The 24464-nt window shown below is 42.4% G+C and overlaps 1 long non-coding RNA gene across 1 annotated transcript in view; it reads left to right on the top strand.

The window, feature by feature from the left end:
- The first annotated feature begins 18316 nt into the window (after nt 1-18316).
- Nucleotides 18317-24464, top strand: part of LOC140652442 (uncharacterized) — a 236781-nt gene continuing 230633 nt past the window's right edge. Inside the window, exons 1-2 of the long non-coding RNA XR_012042797.1 lie at nt 18317-18331; nt 19391-19462. This is a non-coding gene — a long non-coding RNA (uncharacterized lncRNA). The remainder of the gene's footprint in view (nt 18332-19390; nt 19463-24464) is intronic.

The following is a 24464-nucleotide window of genomic DNA, read 5'->3' as shown; positions in this document are numbered from 1 at the left end:
GAATGCCAAACTTGCTCCTAATTCTGCTGCCAGATTGCTCCATGAGCTCTAGCAAATAACTCATTTATAATCCTTAAACTTTGCTCCCACCTATGAATTGAAAATAATATCCCATAATGTGTGGAGGAGGCTTGGTGTGTGAAGATTCTTGGAAAAAATAACTTCACTAAATAAAATTTAGTAGTAGCTTGGGTAATACTGTTGGGAATTTACCACTCCTGGTGTGTCCCATAATCATAATGAATATGCACTGTAGGAACTCCTATCACAAGACCGAGCCGGTAGCCTCCGTGGTCCTGTGAGCAGCTTGCCAAAATCTTTGCACGTCACTCGTGCGTTGCAGTGACGGAAGGTGCTTGAATGGTCTGGGGAGGGGAATGGCAGCGTCTTTCCAAGGTGAGCATGGGCAGTGTGGTGCAACCAGCCTTGCACGTGGATGCAACCCACTCCTGCTCCTGGTTTAGACCTTCTGGCCAGGGTGGGGACCTAGTACCTGCAGGATGCCATGAACAGCTTAGGTCCGCAAGCAGCTTACTTGTTCGTGTGGCACACAGCAGCCTGGTGCAGTGACTCATTAACAGCTTTCCATCCACGGTTTAAATTGTATCGTAGTGTGTAAAACCAGCATGCTGAAATTACTGCATGAGAGCAGGATGTTAACTCTGTATGACAAAACTGGTCACCATGCCAACTGAATTATTCCCTTTCCTTTTCAGTCTAAGAGGACCTCCTCCCCGCATCTGATTGAAATTGGTCCCAATGCCTTTTATAGTTCCTAGGGATACGGTATAAGCATATGTCTTGCAGCAAGAGTTTTGGTGGGTGATTAGCATTCTGTCAGAGCATAACCTTCAGCTCTCTTCCTGAGGAAGTGAGCTGTACTGACAAATGAAACATGTTTATCTGTTGAGTAGAAAAAATACAAATAAGAAATGTATTTAACTGGGAGGTGACTCAGTATGTGACAGGTGGGATGCTGGTTACATATTTTCCTTAAGGAGTGGTAAAAGATGACTGGAACAAATCTGTCATGTCCTCCCAGGATGTGGATGTGGGCAATGTGAATCAATATATTACAAACATGGAGGTTATGGGGGGTGGTTTTTAATTCAGTGCTTCTAAATCACTGGGGGCTAAAGCCGAGGTCTTTAGGCAACCACCTGCCCTACTGCACTTTGCTCAACTACTCCCCTTGGGTTTCAGTGAAGTTACTTTGGCTGACGTCAAAGCAAGCGCAATCAAGATTAAGTCCACTGAGAGCAGTGCAGAGTTTCCTTTGTGAAAAAAGTCTTGTTTCATCAAGCAGCCTGTTCCATGTGTTTATTTGAAAACAGAACATATTCTTGAAATGACTAGTTATTGTCTACTAACATTTTTACAGTAAAGAGCATTGCTTGCCTCTCTGGGGAGCAGTAGAGCCTGCTGCCAGCAGAGCACCTGGAGGAAAGTCTGAGAAGACTGTGGACACAGCAATTCCCCTTCTGTCTCTCTGAAAGTCTAGATGTGATATAATCTGCAATCCGCACTGTCAACTAGACAGGCCATAGGGAGAGAACAGACACCTTAACTGTGTGCACTAGGCAGCCACAAGCTCATTAAACCTTTAGGAAACTTTTTTTTTTTAATAGGAGTCTTTGTATGTCACGTTGTTAGTTTGTCAGGTCTTCCTATGGCTTTTTGTTACTAAGACAGAAACAGAAGAGGAAGCAATTCTCAAAGGCATGTAAGCAGGGCTCACCTACGTAGCCAGTAGCGGCAGTGGCTGCTGTCCCATCTTCTTCCCCTTAGACTCCCTAATAAGCACCTCTGGGCTATTCTGTACCCCACGTTGCTCTTACAGGAGGAATTTGGCACTGACAAAAGGAGAGGGATGATTGCGGTACTGTCTTGAGCCCCTTGGTGAACTTGTCTTTTTGCTGCCTGGTCATTCCTATGAGCTCTTATGAGCATTCCCCATGTTGGACAGATGGCTCTAGCCAAGTGGTCTGATGGGAAGTGTTCTCATGTCCTCAAATCTTCTCTGAAGTCTAACTTCTCCTTTAACACAGAGCCTGCTTCCTATATAGGAAGTGCAACCTCTCCTGTGAAGATTTAGGAGCCTCTCCAGGCTGCACGCTGTATCTTTTCCAGGCACCGTGCTGATGCAAACAGGCTGGATTTCTGATTCTGTGGCAACCTTACAAGGTAGCAGCCAGAGCCTCTGTAATAAAACCTTTCTGTTTATTAATGGCTTCCTGTAGCTTTCACAAGCTATGATGCAAGCTGAAAACAGCCTTTCTCCAAGAACACCATTTCCAATGGCTTCAACTACTCAGGTTAAAAATTCAAGCCAGATCAGAAATATTCTTTAACTCTGTGCTATGAATAAAAGCTTAATGTATCAGTTAAATGGCATGGGCGTGACACAAAATGATTATATTTAAGCAAAACAGAGGACAAACTAGGATCATAAACAATCTTTATAGTACTAGGGTTGGGAAGAGAGAACTTAATATTTTAAGGCGTACTATTACATTTGAGCTACCTATCTGTCCCCCTCTCCCTTTTGCTCCAGTCTCTTTAGATTGCTGTACTGCAGATCAGCACTGTAGATCAGAACTCCTCCTAAATGGTCAGGTAAAATACTCCAGGTTGGGGAATTTTCTCTTGGTACAGTAGTGGCATAACTCCCCTCCTCATGTGTTTTTTTTTTTTAATACAGTCTATCTGAGGAAATAAGGGGACTAGTCAGAGGGTTTGCTGTTGTGCTCTGGCTAACATCAGGGCTTGTTTAGGCTTTCTCACGCATCTGAAAATAGATTTACCTCTGCGCTAGCTGCTAACACTAGCTGAGGGGCTGAGGAACAGTTGTCATTGATGGCGTTGGTAATCTGCTAGGTCTGATCTGTACCAAAGCCGTTTGAGTGGAACTGAAGTACAGTCCATTGCCTTCATGACTCATTTGGATAAACATGAGCGAATTAATTCTCATGCTGGCTTGCGAGGTCACTCTCAATCTAGGGAAAAACCCAACAGTTTTGACATCACAAAGGTTAAGTCCTAATCTGTTAATTCCATTTTCCAGACAGAGAAACTGAAACAGTCCTTGAAGTCGCAGCAGACAGTTGGTGGCAGATATCTGATTAGCAGTGTAGATTCTGTCTCCATTTGTTTCTCAAGCTAGCAGGCAATAGCTGTGTGTCCTGGCACATCATCGTGCCTGAACTCTGTCCAGGCTAGCAAGACTTTTGACTGTACGGGGGCTACTAATTTGTGGAGCGTCTTCTGGGTCAGTACCTTGTTGAAGATCTGCAAGATATTTCTTCATGCATTCAGAACCGAGGTCCAAAGTTGCCCCCAACACACAATATCTGACAAATGCTGCTAAGTGCTAGGGAAAATAAATATTAGATTGCTTGACAAGTAGGGGTTTTTTTAAGTTTCTGTATTTTATATTGCTGTGATTTCAAACATATGTGGTTATAAGCTTATCAGATTTCTAAAAATGAACTTTCTATAAAAATCACACTGGGCCTCTCAGCTGTGTTTTCTTCTATTATTTATAGACAAATTGAAAACAAATGGGCTTCTCTTTTTCAAAAACAATAAAGCACAACGAAATGGAAACAGCTGTCAGAATGTGCTTTTCCTCCCAAAGTCATCTGCAATACAAAGTAAATCAGAAATTATTTCCTTTAATCTGAAGTACATTGCCATTTAATGGTGGTTTCAGTGGCAATTCAAGTGGAAGCTGAAGGGAAAAGTGTCAAGACTGTTGCAATGGGATGTAAAAGGTGGTCTGTTTAAAAATAAGTCCCAATTAAATGCCTTCCACAAAATGAAGAGGGAATTATCCTTTTTTTTTTTTTTTTTCTTTTTTCTTTTCGGCAGCTGGGATTTGTTTCTGGGTAGCTAGAACTGTTGTTTTGGATTTTGGGCCAGAACATGCAGCCTAAGTATGAGTATTGAGGCAAAGTATGAGGCAAAAATGTTGCCCAAACCCTGTTCAAGGTGACTTACTCCTTCCCTCCTTCTCCCCTTTCTCTACACCCCCCTCAGCACAAAAGGATACTAACCCTTACTGACAGTGCCCTGGCTTCTTTCATTTCTGCTTCCTCCTGTGACAAACCCTGACTAAGCTAATGAGCCTGTTCTCTTGAATAAGGCCTGCTGCAAGATCAGGCAGTGTGAGCGCTCCTTGTGTGTCGCCTTGCGGAAGCGGAACACTGCTCTGCCTATTTTGCTGTATTTTTCTCTATCTATGGCAAAACTCAGTGCAAGAAAGCTCAAAGTCCCTTTCTCTTGGCAATGCCACATCTGTACAGTATTGTACTGTTACAGGGGTGTGAAGAAGATTCCCTGGTCATTAGAAAACAAGATATACAAACCTAAGGGATTGGTATGTCTGGGGCCAGATTCATGCCTGCACATGTTAGTTGGAGTGAGGTGGCATTTTTCTATTCCTTCACATCACACTTTTAATGAGGACTGTGATTAATAAGAAGGGACTAATGGTTGTGGAGAAATGCTAAGCCTGTTCTCTACCTCTTTTTCTAAAAAGAGGTCTTCTGCCTCTCTGATGAGCACGAGTATGGTCAGTCAGGAGTCAGTCTCATCTCCCTCATGCATGAACACACATACTTCATTTTTCCATTGCTACTTATGCTGGAGCCCTTCAGCTGAGAGAAGGCAGAGGGCTGGCAGCAGTCACACAGGTTTTCCAAGGCTCCTGCCACAGTAGGGAAGAAACTATTATCTGGTATCCATGTGTGCCTCTGTTCAAGGGCTGCAATTAAGGCAGGAGCCCGGCAGTGCTGCTGAGGTGCTGGCTTCAGGCACGCGTTTCAGCCAAGCCCTCAGCTCATGCTGAAGTGGTGGCTAGGCATCTACTTCCTTTTCCCATCTCCTCCTGCATTCCTTCACCAGTCCTTTGGTTTGTGCAGGTGAGGAACTTGGTTGTGCTGGCCAGGAGGCAGCCACAGCATGGACAATGTAGGATGGGCTGTGGAGATCCTGATCCCTGGGCATGCTGCAGCATATGCTTTCTCCTCTGGTTAGACATAACCTGTGTGTGTAAGCCTTGGCCTCCCTTAGTGCCTGTGAGAAGGGTGTACAAGTGAAAGAAAAGCAACAGCAAAGGGAGTGCTGTCCTGCAGAGCAATGTGGATAGCTTAAGGAGTTGGTCCCATTCAAAATGTGCCCGGCTGTACTGAAATGAGAAATTATTCGCCTAAGAGCAAAAAAATGGAAGTTTTGACTCCTGAATGGGACCTGTATCCCATAAAACATATCTGGGAAAGGACTTGGAGCTCAGAGGGGAAAAAAGTGTTAATGTAATACTTGATATATGAACCACACAGCGGTGAGACCAGCACTGGAGTACAGCATAGCCTCTGCCTGCCTGTGCTTTTAAGAGGATGTTGAAAGGCTGAAGAATGCAGAAAGCTTGAGAGCTAGCTTGAAGGCTTGAGTTCTGCATGGAGAGAGAGATCAAGAATTCAATCAATTTAGCTTATCACAAAACAGGTTGAGGAGTGACTTGATTACAGTGCTTAAGCACCTTTGTGGAGACGAAATATGTACTAAAGGGCTCTGCAATTTAGCAGGATAAGTCACAAGACTGAACTTGAAACCAGAAAACTCACTTAGGCATGTATCTTTAGCAGTGAGGTGTAATAACCACTATAATAGACTACTGAGCAAAGTGATAAATTCCCCAGGTTTTGATTTGTTCAGGTCAGGACTGCAGGCTGAAAGAGATGCTTAAACCAATCACAAGCTGCTGGGATGAGCAGAGAGGTAACTGCCATTAAATGGCCTCTTGTACAGACCATCGGATCTTAGGTGATGCAATAGTTCCATTTAGCTTTAAACTTCACGGATTTACAAAATAAAGCGATTCTCTTGCTGGAGTCATCTGTTCCAGTAATAGACAGCAGCTTGAACCTGCTGAGTAGAGATCACCTCGCGCACAGAACAGGTCCGTAGAGCAAACTGTGACGTCACCCTTAGAAATAACTACACGGCAATGGCAAGTGTTATATAGCTCCTTGCTGTATCACAAGACTACTGTAATTCTCCTGGGTTTAGGTCCTGGTGGAAAAGATCCAGTCTGAGGTTTTATTTCTATCCTGACTCCAAACTCCATCATTCAAACTTCTATTAGCAAACAAAGCCATCTTTTGCTTGTATGCACGTATAGAAAACTGCTAGTTTTATTATAGTTATCTTTTATGAAGTAAGTGTACAAACTTTTATAAGACAAGCATACATATAAAATCTCTGGTATCAGATGAAATAATTTGCTTGAGTTACTAGAGAGTCTCTCTGCCTCCAGACAACCTTCCATGAGCCTGCTAAGAACAGCAACTGTATGCAAGTTAGTAAAAGGTAGTAGAATAGCATTTGCAATGGGAGGGGCAAGAAATCAAGATGATGAATGAATGCTTTGATAGTGGAGAATGTCTTTACATTTCTGAAAGCTGAAACAAGGGCAACAGGGGAAAAAAAAAATCCACCCTATAACCTTTGATTTTAAACTAAAGGGTGCGTTGCTTGCAAGATGTCTCTGAGTTACAGAGGCTTCAGGGTGAGCTGATGGAAAGCTTCCTGCTGGTTTGATTGCCTTTTATGTGCTTCATAGTCTCTCCCAGTTACCATGCTTCTGCTTCTCTGGTGTCCAGCTTTTCATCTCATGTCCCAAGTGGCACTGTGCACCGACCATAACTGACAGAAGTCTAGCAGTTATATGCAGGCAGGTGACTGTAGGAAGAACTCTGACATCCTCTTACATTGTTGTTAATTTTTAAAATATTTATTTTAGGTGGCCATTGACTTTTTGACTGCTTCATGTAGGACCTGTTCCACTTCCGAGACATTCTTGTTTAGTTTTTCAGCAGCAGAGAATCTGCAGAACTCAATTGACCTAATATCCAACCTGTCTCAGAGTGGGGCATCCCTCAGTGGAGTCAGTTCAGCTGCATTTTCACAGTGCCTTCGTGAAGTGTGGTGGTGTGGTCTCCTGGTTCTTCTTCCTTTTCATACAGCGCTGAACAGAACAGCATTGTGGCCTAAAAGCACAATCTCCAGATACTAAATAATATGCAATAGTTAGTCAGATATGATAATATAATATATAAATATATAAATGTCATATATATCGTGATAATGTGATATATAAAAATTTATATATCATATATAAATATGATAAATATAATATATGACTTGATATTTTAGAAACAGAGGAACTTGAGTAAGGGTGATGAAGGATCTTCAAGCTAATTAATGCTTTGGAATTAGTATATGTAATCATAGGTGCAAGGTACTGCAAAACTGTTGCTTGAAGAACATTCACCATACTCTGAAATGCTGGCCTGGGTTACTGTTAGAGACAAGCTTATGGACAGAAGGAACTACTGTTCTGATAATGTATGGCAAACCTTATTTGCCTTACAAGGAAAAGGAATCAAAATTAGAATTCGAGTTTTTCAAATCCTTGAGCGTACATGGGCCCGGATATGTTTCTATGAGGTTTTTACCTACTTATTTTGGTGTACGTGTGTATGCATCTATGTTCTTTTAGTTCTATAAATACTTACTTCGCTTTTTATTACCTGCTAAAATAATAAAGTGAAAAGAAGGTTTGAAATCTTAGTGTGGGGCCAACATCTCCGTAATTCTCTAAAAGAAAGATTGCACCTTTAATTGAATTAGGTAAATCCTCTTTATCCTTTTTCTGCTTTCTCTATTCTTAAATACGACTATTACTTTGCAGCCATCTTTGTGCATCACATTTTACAAACCTTTAAATATTGTGTTAGGCCCTAGCATCTCATAACTAGAGAAGGTGCTTTGCCACCCCTTCTGTTTTGTTTTTGAATCTTGCCAGCAAAAACACACAGTTAATGGCGATGACTGAAGAAAAATATCCATTAGAGCAGCGCTACTGTGTGGTATACACTCTGTAGCCATTACTTTCAGAAATCACTTAGTTTAGGGCACTTCCCTGTGACTTTTCTCTCAAACACACCCTATTAACAATGCACTTTGTCTCGGACTGTATTGCAGCTGATGATAAACAGATGGATCTTGGTCACTGAATGAATATGAGAAAGCTGTTTGAGCATGGTATGGTTCGTATTCCCATCCAGCTGCCTCGGGCTTCTGTCCTCTCGAAACCCCGCTGAACAGTGAAGCCTTCTAATTAGGTTTGAGGGTGAGGGTCTCTTTCTGGCCATATATAACTTTCTTAGGCAGGGCTTCCACAGAATTTGCAAGGAGGAAAATGCACGACGCTGTCAAAACAGCATCTTCGTCAGAATGACCTGAAAAATTGGGTTTTGTGTGAAAGTTGGCTCTTTGGGGGAGGGTGGGAAAGGGGGAGAAGGGAAAAGAGGGAAGAAAGATGGTGAAAATCGCCGACACCTCCCATAAAACAGCTTCTGGTGTGTTGATCGGATTGAAACGCTGTTGTGAGTCACTGGGGACGTTAACTAATATAACAGACCACAGCACAGTGTGGACATGCACAACGTTGGTTGTGCGCCATTAAGCGATGATCTCCGGATGTTTGAATTGCATCTTGTTTTTTTTTAAGGGTCCTTTGCTTTCATGTTAAAACTTTATTTTGTGGCAAAGAGGTCTAATGCTTTGTGTAGTGCCACTGTGGGCACAAGAATTTACCTGTGTGAAATTAAGTGGTCTAATGTGATTGTAAGTCCGCTGAAATTGGTAGGAAAAACATTTCCACTTGCGTGATGTCTTGTGTGGCTGGAATGGAGCCCTGGCACTGTCTACGTGTGCCAAAGGCTCCTGTCAGCCTCTTGGAGAGATGTTTTTGTCCCCAGTTCTTAGAAAACGATGATATCTGGTATTGAGATAATAGAAAACGGAGTCAGCTGGCTGCATTTTGGTGGCCCTTTGCCCGCTGTGTGTACGAAGGGCATACCACCACCTCACCTGGGGAGGGCTTCGCACCGTGAGTGGGAAGGCAAGGCCAGACGAAGATATGGTGCCGGTTTCTCTTTCATTTTTACTTATTTTTTTTCCTCCAGCTGGACCTAGTGGATGTGCGGTTCAACTGGTATGCAGGAGCCAGCCTGTAGACCTTGTGTTTTTAAATTTACTTGTGATCCAAGGCTTGAGACACGCTGCAAAACTGGATCTTGCTACCGCACGGCTGCCCCTGCGTGCCGCATGCATGAGTACAGGCTGGAGAGGATGAGCGCAGAGCCAGCTAGGCACGGTGACATGCACAGTGGCACTGAATGAATAAACCGGAGATAGGAAGAAATTATAGCAGAAGCCCCCTTCCCTCCCGCCTCCCCGCTCGGCGCCCCTGGCGCGGCGCTGCGCCGGGCCGTGAGGAGGCGGCGGGTAGCAGCGCCCGCTGCGGGGGAGGGCGATGGTTACGGGCACTGGCGGCCGCGACGCCATTTGCATCTCAATGGGAGCTGCCTGTTGGCTCGGTGTGGCCCCCCTCGCCACCCCGCTCTGTCGGCGCCCGCCCGGGTCAAGGCTGCAGGCGGCGGGGCGGGGGCGGGAAATGGCGGGCGGGCGCTGGCAGCGGCGCCCCCTTCCCGCCCGTGAGGTGCCTCACAAGCCCGCTCGGCCTGAGGTACCCCAGAGGGGGCCAGATGATGCTGAACACCTTCGTTTAAAATGTATGGAAAGAGGCTTTTCTCAGCCGCCTGCTCCCCTAGGACCGGACTGGGAGGCAGTTCAGTGCTGCCATGAGCCATGAAAAGCCCCATGTGCTTGGTTGCAGCTTTGTGTCTCCTGCCACGAAGGTGCCGGTGTTGGTGGTGTCCTGTGGATGTGGCTGAAGGCCAGAGAGGGCTGCGGTGACATGGGGAGCCTCTCTGGCCGGCCCTGTGGGGAGGGATGGTGCCCTGGGCCTTGCCTGTGTGTTTCCAGCAGGATGATGTGAGTGAGGGCTTGGTTATTGTTGCTTTGTGGTTAAGTTGAGAACGTTTTATAGCTGCCTTGCAACAGCCTCATAAGAAGGAGTGGAGAAGAGACAGGCCGGGGTTGCTGGAGCCTATGTTTCCTATGCTCACAAAGTTGCCCTGCTGCAGGTTTGGGTCGTTTCCGCTCCCAGCAGTGCTGATAACCCTCACCTCCCGGACAGCAAATAAACCCTGCGGTTCCCCAACCGCTGGGACACATCCTGCAATTCAGCCTGGAACGGGGTCAGTCAACTGTCAGTAAGTGACCCATTTTCCCAGCTGCTGCCGAGTGCGCTCAGCCCTGAGGCAGCCTGGGTTTGAGCTGTGTCCCTCCCCCCAAAAGTGTTGATGCGTGAAAAGAAAACAGGAGTTTTAGTGAAGCTGTGTTTAGTAGGGGAATCTTGTATCTTGGTCAATAATATTTGAAAACCAAAAGAAGGCTGAGGTGGATACTAAAAAGTCACCGTAAAATCACAAAAACTAGTCCTGGAATAAACCTGTGCTTTTCTAGCATTTTTGCTCACTGTAGGGACCATCACAATTTAGATAAATCTAGGTTTAGATGGCCATTTTTAAAATATCCAAGACTGATTCTAGGGGAGGGAGGGAGGGAGGGGGTGAGCAGCTATTTAAAATGAGGATCTCACAATGTCTGTGAAAATCAGATGTTTGGTTTGTTTTAGCTTTACCTTATCTGGATTGTAGATTTGCTAGAGACTTGGGTATATTTGTGCATTAAGGACTTCAGTCTCAACAAAACGTGTTGATGCTGCATATAGGAACGAGGACCTGTTGTTTCCACGTAGCTTTTTTCCCCTTTTTCTTCTATATCCTATTGCACTCTCAAACAAACCCCAGACCGTCATTTTTGTGCTGCTTTCACACATGTCTTCTAAGCTGTTTTTGGAAAGCAACAGGAAAACCTTAAAATATTTTTCTCACCCTGAGGGTGGTATGCTTCTAATATATAGGTTGTGACTGAACATTTTCAAACACAGGCTAAATAGATCATATATTTCTACTGAACCATTAGACATAACCATAAAGGCCTTCTTGGAGTGTATTTTGTACATGAGTTCAAATAATTTGCACTACGTTAGCATTTTAAAAGTGGGGTACTGAAATAAAAAAATGATGCTCATAATTTTTTAAAAGATGTGAGAAATATCTGTTATTATTTAATCTTTCCCCTTACTAATGGAAAGTATTCATATCTATATATAAAATATAAATACATATACATATTTTATAAATATATAAAATATTTTATAAACATATCAATATAGATATAAATTTCATACGCATCTCCCAATTTGTTCCTCTTTCTTAGAGAACAGTACTTTTACATTATGCTCTTCTGTGTTACAGTAATCTCAATAGCTCCCTTTTACCATGGGAGTGAAAAAAAATCACCTGTACATCTGTCCCCACTCTCAGAATAATAAAACCTTTATGCTCCAGTGAATATTTATCTCCAAGCACTGACACCAAACCCCTCAGACGGGGCTGCACAGAGAGTTTAAAAGTGGGATGCCCTGTGGCAGTTAATCATAGCTAATGTGGAGCTCAGGAGGAAGAGGAAACGATTTTATGACCGTAAGTGGAAAAAGGACAAATAAACAGGGCTAGGAAGAGGAGCTGTTGTGTGCCGGGGAGCCTAAGGCTTGTGGTGTGGTTGCAGGAAATGGACTGTATGCATCATGAGGGGTGCCCACGAACAAGCTCAGGGCTTTCAGAAATGTATTTAGGTCACTGACACTTTGAAAGCTTTATACATTTTGAGCCTAGGGGCTGTAACAAAGGCATGTAAACTCAGAGTGAAGGCTAGCATCCATCCGCGCCTGGTCTTATTGTATCCACAGGAATTTCAGATCAATGAAGGATGTTAGCAATTATGTGCTGAAATAACTAAGTACAATGGGATGAGGTAAGGAAAGCACTTCAGCCTTGAATTTGAATTTCTTTTGGTTCCTGTCAGTTTGTGCCAACACCCCTTGCAATGCTTGGTGTGTCTCTGAGGCTGTCCTATATTGTTCAGTACAGGAAATTTGAGAGACAGAAGTTCAGCAGCAAGCGTCTAAGTTGCATGTGTGGATGTGATCTTTTCCCTGGTGCAAGCCATTCACTCCATGGGGCAGTTTCACTGCTGGACTTGTGAAGGTATTTTATGGACGTGATGCTGGTTTCTCTCTTCCAGCACAAAATCCTTTCTATCAGGTATTGTCCTGGATTTTAAGGCTGAGAAGAAGTAACCATCATGTCGCTTGACTTCCTGCAAAACTCCAGCCCCCAGCGTGCTGTGAAGAAAGTCCTGTGTGCCGCCTCATGCTCCACTTATTCCCCGTGGTTCTTTCTGCTTGTAATTCCCAAAGGGCCAAACCCAGGGCTGTATGTCTGATCCCCGTATCCAGGCCACTGGGCAGACTGAAGCAAGGAGGAGGAATTCCTTTGAAGTTGTGGAGTGACTGTGGAGCTGCTCCCCAGAAGCTGACTTGAGCCCAGTGGTGGATGCAGCTTCCCGGGGTCCTCACGGTGCCTCCCTGAAAGGGATCTGATTCCTGCTTCTCCCTGCAGCACAACCACATCAGTTCCACGACAGTGCAGCCTTCTCCTGTTGCAGAGCAGTGGGGTGAGCCTTGCTCTAAACTATCTCAGAATGACAGACACTTGCAGAAAACCCCATTACAAACTTCCTTTCTCAAAAGCTGAACCACACGCTAGGAGAGCCTAGAGTCTATGACTTCCAGTGAGGACAGTTAATCAAAACATTTGCCATGTATTGTGTGAGCTCCTTCACAGTTTGTGCATTTATCTTTTAAACATCTGCAGAACAGCATGGCTTGGATAGGTTTCTGTTACTACTCTGAGCCTTCATTGGCTCTTGAGAATGAGTGAAGAGGAGCCAGACAACATAAAGGGCAGACAATCAAAGCTTTTGACTCTTAGATCCTTGCAGATGGGCCTTCTGATGAAATGACTAACAACTGTTGCCAGATCAGCAAGTAGCAACCACAAGGCACCTGTATTTATTTAACTTTCATTTTGTCAGATAACTTGTCTTTACGCTCTTGCAGTTTTAACTATGGATTATAAGTCACGAGGCTTCCTTCTGATCTCCCAAGTGTAAAATGAGTCACTTGAGATTGGTTGTTGATAAAAGTTCTTCTACTGTAAGAGCGGTATATGCAAAGACAGGATCAGGCCAAGGTGCAGATGATGAGTCTACTGTCTAGTTTGTTTGAAACATCTTTATTGTGAGCCTCCAGGGTGAAGTCTTCTATGGGCACATACTAGAGGGAGGAAAGTTTTTTAGCAGCAGCCTTTGGTTATTGTTAACAAAATAAATAAAAACCAATGACCTCATTTTCCTTTTCTGAATGGCTATGCAACTTGTGAATCCGACTGTGAAAAAAGAAAGTGAGACTATCTGCAGCCAGGGCCCCCCAGCTACTTCAGTCTGCCCTGGGTGAGACTCTAGGTGAGGGGCAGCCAGCTTTCCTGACCTTGCAAGCTGCCTGCCAAAGCTGAGATGTTGCCAGATGCCTCAGGCTACAAACCACGTACCTCGGAGCCCGTGTTCCAGGAATGGCTCGCAGGTGGTGTTGCCAGCAGCTCCACAGGAGCTTCGTTGCTGCGTCCATTATGGAAAGGAACAAAGCTGCGTAATGTGGCCGTGTCCCAGGATGACCTAGTGGCGCTGGCTTAAGTAGCTCCTGCTGTCTTGCCACCTTTCACGGGCGCGGACTCTGATTGCCCAGTCACCCCTGTGCCAACCTAGCCCTGCTGCCAGATGCCTCAGTGTAGCCCTGGCACATGAAGTACACTGCTTGCTCATGGACCATATGAGGCTCACCTTATTGCCCATTCCCTTGCCTTCCTTGAAGGCAAATACCCCAAATGTGCAATGCTGAATATTTGCTTCTATCAGAACAAGTTAGAACGCGCTTTGTGGCTCTGATTGCTGCTGTTTTTGGGTGCTGTAAAGGGACTGAAGGTGGGTACTTGACTGTTCCTGGAAAGCAGTCAGCTTCTCTGTTCCTGGAGTCAGATATCTGAACAATGGCAAATGCCAAATCTGCAATTATTTCTTTATGTATCATTCTCTGGTTTTATAGCTGACAGTTTACCTGTGTGCTTTTGGTCACTAGTGGCTTTTGTTCACCAAATAACATCCTGCTCATATATGTGATGTGGCTTGTTGACATAGGATAAAATAACAAAGTGAACCTGCTCAAGTGTTAGAAGCAACATTGCTGCACTACTATGAGACTTGGCCCATGTTTTTTGGCAATCCGTGTAGCTGTGCTTGTAGCCTCATGATTTAGGGATATGCTTTTGTGTCTAAATGAGCAAATGTATTCTCTTTCTGATGGTGGAAACTAGTTAGAACATAGAGTTCTGCTAAATTTGATCTTCCTTCTCTTCTTTGTATGTCTACAGCAAGATCTGATGGTTTAAAAAGGCTTTTGTGTGACTTGTTGAGGATGGTTTTTTTGGTCACTTCTATCTAGTTCTCTTCTGATTCCAAATATGATGAAGAGGAGACATAGATCATTTAAGTATTTCAAGCTAATGAAATTAGACCAGATTGATTAAGGGTGTGTGTGGTAAGCATAGCACTTGAAAGCTAACCAGTTATTTCCTCCTGAGAAACGTTTTTAGAAGGACTTGAAATTCAGATTGATCCCAAGTTTTCAGTATCAGGATTATTCAAATATTTCGCTCTGCCTTATTGCTAACTTTAGGCTATAGGATATGATCTATCTTCAAGTTAAATGAAACTTATTTTTGCAAGGAATTCTGCTGAAAGAAGTGAAATCAAGGGGAGCCAGGGGATGCTGTGGGCTATGGTGTATCACCCAAGCAAGAATGGTCCTGTCTTTCCCCAGTTCCCCAGCTGATGCATTGGCTTCACTGTGACTTCTTTTCCTGGAGTCATCTCCTGCAGGGATTATCTTGAATCTCAATTTATGCAGATATAAGAACACTGCATAGTGTCTTACATTGTCCAGAATTGTGATCATGAAATGAAAATGCTGGTTTTGCTCACAGGTTAGAACTAACGTTAACTGTGAATTTCCTGGCCTTTGTGAATTTTAAAAATCAAATTTACTTTTGCATTTACATCACATCTTAAAATCAAATTTCCTTGTTTTGTTTTTAAGATAAGGAGAAAATCAGGAACAGGATTTTCTTTCACCAAGAAAATGTGGTGAGGCCGATTTTGATTAGATTTTACTAAAACAAGCAAACAAACAAACTGGCCACAGTTGTTAGTCATAAGTCAGTGAACAATTTTGTAAGAGGAATTTTTTCCTCTTACAAAACAAAATGTCTTATGTTTGCTTCTGTGCACAGACTTTAGCAATATTAACATTATCACACAGCTTTTTCTCAAAAATATCACAAGATAATTGGCAGCAAGAGTTACATAAAGGTGTATCAACCTGGCCAGTAACTCCAGACAGACTTTCATTCCCAGGAAATGTTAGGAAAAAACATCAGCATAGGACCTAGGGGCTGAAAATGAAACTATTATGTAGATACATGGTTTCTTTTTAGTAAGTACAGTTAAAATTTGCTTCTTCTGGAAGTAGATATTCTGTATGTTATGAGGTAGGATTGAATGAGGCATCTTTCACTTTTCTGTTGTTTGTTCATGATGCTTGAATTGGTGATATTGATCAAGAGTCATAAGTGAATATACAAATCCAAGCCTTTGCATGGTTCTGGACACGCTTTTGAGCATATCAGCAAAGAACAGGGGAAGGGCTGGGTTTGGGAGTGTAAGGCTGCTGTAGTAAATGTTTTTCAGTTGTGGCTTACATGGGATTTGCTAATGTTCTGTGAAGAGCTGGTTTGTCCAGCTTTACAGATAAAACATGTGATTTGCTTATCACAAAAAAATGCATGAAGGAGGTTGACAAAGTTTTTTTTTTCCCTGTGCAGTTCTTGTACCTGTCAAAAGGATTTTATGAGATGGAGAATGATGAGGATATGTGGTTTCCTTAACTGTGACTGAAAGGAGATGGATTTGTAAGACAACTTTGACAGCACATTTGTTGCTATACAGGAACATTTGGGAAATCCTGTTTTGTGCGTTTGAGCGTGGCAATCATCCTGATGCTCTTCCTCATCGCAAACTACAATAACCCCAGCTATATTACCCCATTTATAATAAAGGTGTTGAAACCCTTTCTGCAACAGTTTCTCTAACCTGGTAGCTAGGGGCGTTTTCGTTGACTCAGCAGCAGTACTGGTTCACTGGCAGCACTGCACACAGCTTGCGCATACTGTGCCTAAAGTTATGGCAGGGCTCTCTGCTTATCGCATGGTGGGCAGGAAAAGGGCACAAGAGCAGGAGAGCTAAGTGTGAGCAATGTAAGCGTTAAGGGACAGGATTCCCATTTATCTTCAGTGCTGCTGAAACGCCGCGCTGCTGCTTGATGGCTCGCCCAGAGTAACGTGAACTTTGTTGCCCTGCTCTTGCTGCTGATTACACGACAGTGTTTCCTTTACTTTGCCATTAGTTAATTCTACCTCAGCCTGCCTGTTAACCAAATAATTTGCCACACCTGCTTCCACTTTCCATGTCATGGACAGTTGCTGGTTTTACAAAATGTTTTCTGTTTGTCAAGCTGCTCTGCCTGCCTGGAAATGTTTTGCCTGCTCAAATTTTTTAGGCTCATACCTCAAGGACTTGTTACTAGGTAACAGAGTTCCATTTGCCAATTGCCCACTATTTCCTTCTCACCGTATTACAGGCCTGATTATTAACATTTAGTTCAGAGAAATTGCTGTCATTATGTGAAGTAACTTCCTTTAGAGGTTACTCATTAACCTTAGGTATTTTACTGTGCGATTATAATTGCCAAATGCCATAGGCATGGAAAACCTTTGAACTCCTCAAGGTATTAGTGTATGGGAGAAATGGTATCAGCTGTGATTTTTATACCTTCTCGACATCCCCCACCCACCCCCCAGTTATTTTTCCTTTTGACTGTATTCTTGTTCCATTCCTCTTGGCGTGCTTCATAGCATACAGAGCCTGCTCAGCTCCTGGAGAAGAGAGTGTTTCCTTCTGAAAGGGAATCCATGTCTCCTGTTCCCCCTTATAGATCTGAGATTAGTCCTAGCAAGCTCAGTGGTGTTACAGTGCTCATTATCTGCTTACCAGTGCAACTAAGAACAGTATTTGATCTCTTGACCTTGCATGAAAAGTGACATAATTGGGAAGCCAACAGTCTTGTGTGGCATGGTCCATGCTGTTACCATGTACAGTTTTCCAGCGTTTAGGGTGGCTCTTCCATATTTGCTTAGGGGAGATTCTCAATCAACTCTCCTGTTATATATTGTGTTCAAGGAATGGAAATTTTCAGACAAAAACACCATTCCCCCTTTTTTTTTCTTTCATTGTCTATACAAACAGAATCAGCTGCATACTAAAGTGTTTGTCTCAGGGCAGCATGTGTTCTCTGGAAAAATCTTACTAAACATATTTGTCTTTCTCCCCTAACCCACTCCTCCTTAGAAGTGCATCGACATTCCTGGTAACTTGATTCCTCTGACAGGATAGAGCAAAGCTGCTGTAGCTGTAGTGTAGGCCTGTATTGCCATGTGACTTCAATGAGGAAATATATATCATATTCAGGAAATTAGGGGACAAGTGAGATATATACATAGTGCTTAAACAGAACTAAAAAAAATAGGAAAAAGTACACAGGTAATAGGCATGTTTTTACATGGAGTCAGACCTAGTTTTGATGGTAGGAAACAAAATGTTGTGGTGGGCAAGGAAACTTTAGTCTGGTAAATCTTCTAAAATACAACAGTAGAATAAGCAGTGTTCTAAATAAAAAGGGGGGAAGCTAAGGTGGTATTAGCAAATGAGTCCTCCCAAGTCTGAGCTGGGCAGGGGGGAGAATATAACAAGAAGATCATGACAGAGCAACTTCTATCAAGCCCTTGATTTAATATTGCTTACCCACTCTGCTCTGTTCTTTTAATCTCGGCATGAATGGTTTTTTTTGAAGGGAAAAAGTGAGAAACACCTCCCCCCCCAAACAAGTTATGTGCTTGCATGCTGCACATAGTACAATCTCCATGATGAAAGTGCCAAGTCAGTACCCTGAGATTATTAATAGTGAAAAATGTTTAATAACACAGTTTCTGATAGTGGCCTAACTCTCCTTTTTTCTTTTTTTCATGGTAATTTGTTTCTTCTTTCATCCTCTAGAACAAATCTTGTTCCTGATTTCCGTGGATTTTCTCATTTGATGATGTGTCAGCTGTAACTTCTCAACTACTGTGTGTTGCAATGAGCTAACCAGTGGAATTTGTGTTGACATCTAATGTTACTCCCTGGGATAAATTCAGTGATCCATGAAGTCCAAGCAGTGCAGAAGGTGGGTAACACTTTCAGACTTTTTTTAGTAAAACTGCTTCACTGAATTCCTGTTTACTCCTTCTACTTAACCTGCTCACCTGCAGTTTCAGGTCTGATTCATGAGGTACATAATTCAGCACTGTAGGAATAGTTCAGTTTTCAGTTTTTGCTTTATAGGTTTATTGTCAATAAATCCCTGTCATTTAATGCAAACTAGTAGCATAGTTTAAAAACAAGCAAACTCCAAACTAGCATTAACTACTTAGAGCCCTTCTCGAGAATACAGCATGAAATACAATTTGCTGGTGTGTAATGTGAAAATTATTAGCAAACCTTTACGCATGAGACAGCACTCAGTGAAATTAAAAGCCTGTTAGATGCCACAATCGCAGACCCTATCAAAGATTTTTGGATTGCGCACAGGTACAAAATGGTGCTCCAAATCAGTTCTTCATTGTACTTGAAGCAAATGTATGCAGAAGAATCAGGGCGCTAACACCTGAGACAAGGCACGTTACTGCCAGCTGTGGCATGTTTCCTGCATTCATGAAGACCAGTAAATGCCTCAAACCACTTATTTATTTATGAAATATCTAAGCTTTTCTGTCCTGTACTGTACAGGCATTAAAATATATTTAGCCTTATTTTGATACATGACATTGTTTTGTTTGAGCTGGTGTCATGGAATAACATTTAGTGTCATAGAGTAGGGATCTAATGTTTTTTCTACAGAAACATCTGTGGTCATTCAAATGTTACGTTTTTTCCATGTGTTGAGTTTGCAAGTGCAGTAGAAACAGATTTATTTTTAGACCAAAATTAGACTACATGTTAATACACAGTAAAGTACTTTCTCCCACTGAAGTTGTGGCAAATTTTATGTTAAACGATGATTATTAGGTTTCCATAGAAGAGAGTGCAATGGGCTAAGTCTCTCTTGTAGCAACCTGTGTTGTAACTCCACTTGGGGGAGGTGGGGGGGTGGAAGAGAGGCTTAAGAGTACCTCATAAACAGTGCTGTCCTTATAACATACAATAACAGGCTGAAGTTGTCATAAGTACTCTTTATTTTCATAAGGTCTGGATATGTGCCTTTGCAAGTCTCATTGGAAGCAGGATTTATTGATCTGGAACCCCTATAGAAACATCTGTGAGTTTCAGTGTATTATTTCTTATACAAGTTTCTTTCTTTTTGAAAATGAAATGCATACCAGTCTTATAAAATGGACAAAACACTATTGATTGGCCACCAGGAAGGTTATATTTAAACTTACTGGAAAAAAAATTCTTTTCAAGATGGTTGGTAAGATATTTAGGATTTTTTTTTTTTTTTTAATCATTCCTCTTCACTAGTCCTGATGTGGTCAGGGTTTTTTCCTTTCATCAGTAAGGGAAAAATGGAACCTGTGCTCAGCAGCTATGGACCTCACTGTTGGTGTATTGCTTACTAGGCTGGTATATATAGGAGGAGTGATTAGATGTAAGTTCAGGATGATCATGTGGAGGAGTATATATGGATATACATAGGGCAGAAGTTGCTGTCAATTACGAGGCGGGGGGGGGGGGGGGGAAGACCAGGGTAGACATGTAAATGGAGAAGCTGAGTACCTGGCAAATACTGTGATCCTTCCTATGGTCCTTTTCTTGCCCTTTTTTTAAAATCTTTTTTTTCTTTTCCTTTTGAATCTCTAAAAGCAAAGCAGGGTTGGTTGATTGGTTTGTTTTTTTTTTTTTTTTTCCCTGGAGGGGAGGGAATAAGAAGAAATCTTGGTCTCTTTAAAAAAAAAAAAAAAGGCAAGAAACTGATTACACATCATGATTTACACACACCAAGAAACATGGTGAGGTATGAGCAATAACATCTGACTTGCTGCATTGTGACTACAATGTTTGATTTTTCTCTTTGCTTTTTCCCCCCCCTTCAAATGCAAAGCTGGGATCTGTTGTTTCTGATTAAATGTGTGGTTAGCTGTGTGCCTTTAGAAAATTGCAAAATACTCTCTCCCCGCACCTCCATTCCTCGTGCTTTCTATTGCCCAATGTGGAAGCTGTGGGTCTATGGGGATTTACCATTTCCTCCTAAGATCACCTGTGCTGTGGCTTAAATAGAAGTTTGTTTCTTCAGCTGTCTGACTTTAGAGTTTATCTGACTCAGGTTGACCCCTTAGTTTTATAATGAGCTACTTTATTTGCTTGTGCAAATTGCGTTTTCTTAGACAGAAATATAACAGACTGTAAAGAGGCCAATTTTTTGATCATTTCACCTCCGGAAGGGGGAAATCTCCAATGCCTTTCTGCACTCACTGGGCATTCTCTGGGTTGTTAATAACATTAAGTTACTGTTCCTGGACACTTTGTTGTAGGATTTTTTTAATACCATGTTGTAAAAGTCCGGTGTGTAGAAAAATGTTGTTTCTTCTGTCTGTGCTAGAAATACTGATAGGGTTTAGAGGCTATTTGCAGGAAATACAGAGCCTTTGCTTAGCAACCAGTCTGACTGTTTCCAATTCTTCTTTAAATATATCTTTATGTTACACCTATGCATACAGGGAAGCACGAGACGGAATGCTGAAAGAAAAGGAGGAGTAAACAGTTTGTGAAAATGGTGCCAGTTTTTCCTCGATGGGCCTTGATATTCTAATATAGCCCAACAAAGCTGGGAGTGATGTGCCAAAATATCTTTTTAATAAACAACATAGGCAGTAGGAAATAATACTGGTCAGGGCTTGTTTTTCTGGCTCAGGGCCTCATTCCAACCTGTTGCAACCAGCTATTGAATGTCTATGGGGACACCCCCATACAAGAGGCCCCATGGAGGAAAGGAACTTTTACATTTCTGTTTGACTGGGATCCTTGCCAGTGGCTAAGTTCAAAGTGCAGTTTCCAGTAATTTGCTGTTACTACTCTGCATGTTTGATAGGCCAGGACAGAAGCATGCAACCCGAAGTAATATTTCCTGATTTCTGACATTTCTCAAGATATGAATGGAGGTTGCTGAGGCACTAAAACTTGGAAGGGTTTTCCTGACTCTGACACCTTTGATGCTTTCCTTTTCTCCTCTTGTGTAGCCCCTTTCCCTTCCCCCATCTCCTCCCTTAGATCACATTCCCTGCTGTTGTCAGTTCCGTATTTGGATGACATTCATATTGATTGTTTCCCTATGCAAACACTGTGTGGCTGTTCTTACGCAACCAGAAAAATCCTATTGATTTACTGAGTGTGAGGGTTATTTAGACTGATATCCTTCTGTAGTAGTGATAACACTTTCATCTCCTCTTAGAATTATAGTTAGCCTTTTCATTTTTGGGGGAGGCGGTGCAAATCTTTTGCCCTGTTAACTGTGGTAAGAGGGAGGTAAGCACAGGGAGAAGCCAGTAGAATAGCTACTGTTCTCTGTAATATATGCAGTTGTAGGCCATGTGTGTGCCATTGTGGTTATGGAAGAAGCATCCTCTATAATTAAGATTATATAAGCATTCCTATTGTAATCCTTTGTTTTAAGCTTTCCAAAACTTGCCTCTTTTGGGCTGATATTTTCCTGGCTTGTCCTCTGCCATGTCACAACTTATTTATTTATCTTCCAAGCAGGGATACAAATGTTGGCAAGAGTTGAGGAAATGGACCTCTCTTGCCTGTTTGAAAAAAGCTCTTGATGTTTTTGAAAAATAGATCCAGAGTCAAAATGAGCTTTAGGTAGAAAGTTTCCTGGATGTGACTGTCAAAGAGGAGAAAAAGCTTTTAGGGACCACTATTTTTATTCCTGAATAATCTACATTTGTGCAAAAAGTAATGCAAATGTGCTGTGTAAGGGCAGAGCTGAGGTTGTGAGGGCAGCCTTAAATGCTTAAAATCCTAATTCTCTTCTTTTACAGCTTAAGTATGCAGACTTCCTAGATAGGCAGGGGTGTGGGGGTATTAGTACAGCTACCTACAAAAGCAGAGCAGTAGGAAATGTAAAGGTGTTGTATTCAGTTCTAACTACACCCCTACAGGAAAGTGAATACTTACATGAACAAAAGCTAAGTACTGAAACTGTGTGTGCTGATTTTGCACTGAAGCTTCACTTTTCAGCTGAAACTGTCATCTCACCTCTCTTTTGAAAACCAAACAAAATTCCTTTGACTAGTATGTAGCTAGAGTTTTCAAATAAATAAGCAAGCAAATACCTTTTCTTCCAGAGTGCACTGACAGGTGTTCACACAGTCCAAGTACTCATGAGGTTTTAATCATTAAACTAAACAGTTCCTTGAAAGCAGAGGAATTTGGAGTTAATTCTGATCTTTATACTTGTGCTGATCACTTCATATCCACTACAGTGTGTCCACTGTGGTGACATACGTGGGACTGCCTAAACAGCAAGCTGAAGGAAACAGTGAGAACATATTTTTGAGCTGAATGTTTCAAATACTGTAACTGGAATTGCATTATTCATGATTAGTGCCTTTTTTCCGATGTTTAGTCAAAAATTCTCTAGGGAGGCAGTGGGAGAAAGCATTGAGTAGCAAATAATCACAAGATGATCTACAGTGGCAATTAATTTGCCCATGAGCGTAGAGCATCACTGGTACCAGGGTGTTTGTCATGTGGCAGGCAGCTGTGCTCCATTGCTGGATGCTCAGCACTCCTCTTTAACCAGCTGCAGTGCATTGGCCTCCCTCTGTGTTGATTTTTGGCCAGAAGGATATGAGTGGGAGGGAGAAATCTGCAACCTGGTCTGTGATTTTTTTTTTTAAAATTTCATTAATTGTGTGTGAGAATAATTCACCAAAGGCTAGCTGCACAAATTTGTTAAAATCACAGTCTCCTGTGGGTAACAAAGCCTCTGGCTATGTTACAAGCACTGTGAAGTGATTGAAGAATGTCAGGTTGCATCATGAGACCAGCAGGTAAACAAGAGGAGCATGCCATGTTCAAATGAAATAACTCCTCATGAACCTGGAGGATTGCAGCGAACTTTGTGCAGCTGTGTTGCTAAGTAGCTTCCTGGCCAAGAGAAGCACCAAAGATGTTACACTGAATATCTGTAATGGGTTACTACACTGAAACTGCAACCCAACTCTATTGAGGAAGATGTAGGGCTCACTAGCTCACATAGGAAACTTTCAATATAGTCCTTTGTGTCTTCATTGTTGATCTGTGAAACCAGAATAATATTCAAGAGGCTTTCTTTGGTGTCCATAACATTTGCTCGAATGTGAATTGTACAGAGCGAGTTGGTTTTGCACTTTGAGATCATCTGTAGAAAACAAATCGTGAAAGAAGGAACGTGTCCTGTTGCTCACTGTAGCAATAAATGTTGAAATGATTCAATGATCTGTAAAGTTCAGCAGAAGTCTTACTCAAATAGTGAAATTTATGAGAGCAGAGCAACTGTCACACTAGATTAGATCAAAGGTTATTGTGACCAAGTATCCTATCTCCAGCAGAGGCTAGTGAGAGAGGGACTGGGAAAGGGCCTGAGAAAAGGGGTATATATTTGAAATTATCTTTCCCTTGCTGTATCTTTTCAGCTCCTGACAGAGGGTTGTACGCAGCTTCCTAGTCTGATGTTTGCATTCTGACCATTGTGCTTGATAGCTGCTGCTGGACGTTATTCGTCATTTATTTCTCTGATCTCCATTTGAACCTATGTGCTTCTTTGCCTGGGTCAGCCCCTGTGGGCACTGAGTTCCACACTAATAGTTACATGAAAAAGCACTTCCCTTTGTTTCTAAATTGCTGCTAGTTTAAAAACAGGCTCCTTGGCTTCCTTTATTAGATACAGTAAATAATTTCCTTTTTTACCACATCATTCCAGTCATTATTTTCTAGATGTCGATTCTGTCCTCTCTTAGCCAGCTGGCATGTCCTAATTTAGTTTCTCCTTGTCCAGCAGTTGTCCTCTTCCTGTTACTTTCCATGTTGCCTTTTTCTCTAATCTTTTCTAGTTCTACTGTATCCTTTGTGAGATGCATGGTGCAGAGGTGAATGCAGCGCTGTAATCAAGGGACCCTAATGTGTAGCCCATGGTGTGTAACCCCGTAAGGTTGCTTGTATGAGCAAATGCCTGTGGACTTGAGCCAAAGGTTGTACTGATTAGCCCAAGAAGACCAGTACCGTCAGGCTTTGTCTGTGCGGTGTCAGAACAAGATAAAGCTGTACAAGTGCTCCTT

Source organism: Ciconia boyciana, chromosome 5 (assembly GCF_034638445.1).
Source record: "Ciconia boyciana chromosome 5, ASM3463844v1, whole genome shotgun sequence".
Lineage (NCBI taxonomy): Eukaryota > Metazoa > Chordata > Aves > Ciconiiformes > Ciconiidae > Ciconia > Ciconia boyciana.
The sequence above is the reverse complement of the archived record's forward strand: the minus strand, read 5'-3'. Positions and strand labels throughout refer to the sequence as shown.